This window comes from Cibotium barometz, chromosome 17 (genome assembly GCF_041138505.1).
Source record: "Cibotium barometz isolate CiBa-2024 chromosome 17, ASM4113850v1, whole genome shotgun sequence".
NCBI classification, from domain to species: Eukaryota; Viridiplantae; Streptophyta; class Polypodiopsida; order Cyatheales; family Cibotiaceae; genus Cibotium; species Cibotium barometz.
Genome location: NC_141062.1, coordinates 41,921,382 through 41,924,792, shown reverse-complemented (window position 1 = coordinate 41,924,792; position 3,411 = coordinate 41,921,382). Strand labels below are relative to the sequence as shown.

The 3,411-nt window shown below is 45.1% G+C and overlaps 1 pseudogene across 1 annotated transcript; it reads left to right on the top strand.

The window, feature by feature from the left end:
• The first annotated feature begins 245 nt into the window (after positions 1 to 245).
• Positions 246 to 2,567, top strand: LOC147630013 (3-ketoacyl-CoA synthase 4 pseudogene; annotated as a pseudogene). Its single transcript, XR_015267774.1, has one exon. The product of XR_015267774.1 is annotated as a 3-ketoacyl-CoA synthase 4 pseudogene (transcript).
• Positions 2,568 to 3,411: the final 844 nt, after the last annotated feature.

Here is a 3,411-nt window from a genome sequence, read left to right as displayed (position 1 = left end):
AAGTTGCTTCACTTCCCTTGTCCTAGTCTATGCAGGACTCTGCGGCACCACCACCACAAAACCTACTAGAAACTACTAGAACATGACTTGGAAAAAAGTCAAAAAGATGATTAGAATTCCAACCCTTAGGAACAATATTTATAATAATATACCTTTATACAACCACATACATATCCCAAAAAAAAAAAAAAGAATTCCAACTCTTGGAGGAGTTGTATAGGAAATCAAATTGTATAATTAGAATTCAAACCCTAGGAGTATTATAGGAAATGCCATGACCGTTTAACTGTTATGGGCCGTGTGGCACGTTCATGTCGAGCTTCTATGGCGCGTGGTTGACCCCCTGGAGTTCTGCTTCGCATTTTCCTTTGAAAAGGCCGCCCCGTTCTCACCTGCGTGCATCTTTCATACCTCTTCAAACTACTCAGTTGTGAAACCCCAATTTGCCCCAGTTTGCCAGATTTCCATTTTTAGTTTTTTTTCCCCATTTTGAAGAAACCCTAACTGCCTATCTCTTTTCTTGCGGAGCCACTCAGAAACCCACTATTGCGTGCAGCCCTATCAGAAACCTTAATAGCAGAGGTATCAGGAACCCTAATTGTTTATACTGTGCTTGATTGTGGAGCAGGGCAGGCCCGCATCAGAAGCCCCTAGCTTGCCACACGGTTTGCGGAGAAAACCATCAGATAAGATTTTAGGGAGAAGAAACACTAGATCGGGCTTTTTGCCCGAGATTCAACAGGAGCTTGCATTGTTCTTCGGCCATGGCGCTTGCAGAGAAAGCGGGTGAGGCGGTGGCGCTGCAAGTCCACGCAGGGAGAAGGCTGCCGGACTTCTTGCAGAGCGTGAACTTGAAGTATGTGAAGTTAGGGTACCATTACTTGATAACACATCTGGTGAAGCTGCTCCTGATACCCCTCATGCTGGGCATATTGCTGGAGGTAGGGCGAGTTGGCCCTGGTGATCTATGGCAGTTATGGGTCCATCTCCAATTCAATCTGGTTAGTGTCCTCCTCTGCTCTGCAGTCCTTGTTTTTGGTACCACTGTCTATGTCATGTCCAGGCCAAGGTCTGTCTATCTTATTAATTATGCTTGCTTTAAGCCCCCTCATGACCTCATGGTACCATACTCCCTCTTCATGGGGCACTCTGAGAAATCAGGGAGCTTTGATGAGAAGAGCCTAGAGTTTCAAAAGAAGATTCTAGAAAGATCTGGTCTAGGTGAAGAGACCTACTTGCCCCCTGCCATGCATCAATTGCCACCACAGCCCACCATGGCTGCCGCTCGCGCCGAGGCTGAGCAGGTCATGTTCGGTGCTTTGGATATGCTCTTCGCACGAACCCACATCAATCCCAAAGTCATCGGCATCCTAGTGGTGAACTGTAGCCTGTTCAATCCAACACCATCTCTCTCTGCCATGATCGTGAACAAATACAAACTCCGGGGCAACATTCAGAGCTACAATCTGGGCGGGATGGGATGCAGTGCTGGTGTTATAGCCATAGATCTTGCAAGAGACCTCTTACAAGTCCATCGGAACAGCTATGCAGTGGTCGTCAGCATGGAGAATATCACACAGAACTGGTATTTTGGCAATGACAGGTCAATGCTGATACCTAATTGTCTTTTCAGAATGGGAGGAGCTGCAGTGCTTTTGTCTAACAAGGGGGGTGAGAGGAGAAGAGCCAAGTATCAACTAAGACACACAGTGAGGACTCATAAGGGTGCAGATGATAAAGCTTTCCAGTGTGTCTATCAGCAGCAGGATAACACCGGGCAGCTTGGTGTCTCTCTCTCGAAAGACCTTTTGGCCATTGCAGGTGACGCACTGAAAACCAACATCACAACCCTTGGTCCACTTGTTCTACCCATCTCAGAGCAGCTGCTTTTCTTTGCAACTCTGGTGGCAAGGAAGCTCTTAAATGTCAGAATGAAGCCATATATACCGGATTTCAACCTTGCATTCGAGCATTTCTGCATTCATGCTGGCAGTAGAGCTGTCATTGATGAGCTTGAGAAGAACTTGCATCTTTCTCCCAATCATGTGGAAGCCTCAAGGATGACACTTCACCGATTCGGAAACACATCCTCATCATCAATTTGGTATGAGTTGGCATACACGGAAGCAAAAGGGAGGATGCGGAAAGGTGACCGGATTTGGCAAATTGCTTTTGGAAGTGGATTCAAGTGCAACAGTGCGGTATGGCAGGCTCTTCGAACTGTCAAGCCTCCAGCAGACAGCCCATGGGCGGATTGTATTGACAGCTACCCTGTTGTTATTGCTTAGCTCATGAGGCAGATGCACTCGTTGCAGGATAGATGTGGGCTGCCACCCACTTCTATTGTTGATCATCTGTGCTTGTGGGAACACTTCGATTCATGTGGGAGAATTTCAACATAATATCATTGCAGTCCAATATGGCTTCAGCTTATAATTGCACATATTATTGCAATTGCTGTCTTTCCTTGTGGTATGCATCTTTGTTATATGTCTTCACAAAGAGTGTTGGGAGGTGGGAGGACAGCTCTGTTGTTGTCAAGATTAGTCAAATTCTTGTCTCATAAAGATTAGGTAAGTTCTCTCTCTCTCTCTCTCTCTCTCTCTCTCTCTCTCTCTCTCATTCTCATGTTTGATCTTTCATTTGCTACATTATGTTAGGAATGAGATTTATGCACATTTTGATGTTTCCTTATGCATTTTGTGGGGGACAAGGATCAGAATTTCTGGTCTTATCCATTGTTGCCTCCAGTGACATGTTATACATTGTTTGAAGATTTCCTTGTGTTTCTTGATCGAGCATCTATGCATGGATTCAGAAAGGGCACCCATCCTCTCCTTTCATTTGCTCTGCTGACAAATCTGATGGTCTCTAAGGTCTCCAGGAGGGCGGCTGGGGTGGGACTTGCACATGGAGGGGCCTTTCTGAAGCTACCCTAAAAAGGAATGTTTGTTCTTGTAGCAATTTGCTGGTCTGCACATGGCGGACCTTTCTGAAGCCACCCTAAGCAGAATTATGCATATTGTTCTTGTAGCAATTTGCTTGAAAAAGATTCACTTCTTTCTGCTTTATCTAATGTTTTATCGAGCCCTTGGTGGTGATTCTTCTCTTAACAGTTGCAATGTAGCTATAGAGGAATGCTATCTTCACATTTGATGGGTTTTGATCATGCTTTGGCGCGTGCTCACATCATTGATTACCTTCCAATTTTCAAGGTATACTTGTGCTTACTATTTTTTATGTGGATGTCAACTACCATCTTACTCTTTATGGCAATTCGCCGGTGGTGCTTTGTATTAAAATGTGAGAGGAGTTCTTCCACGGAATTAAAATGCTAGGGTTTTGGTCCCAAATGTAAAGATGGATTAGATGTACAATGGCCTTCACACGCAGATGAGTGGGTTGTGGACG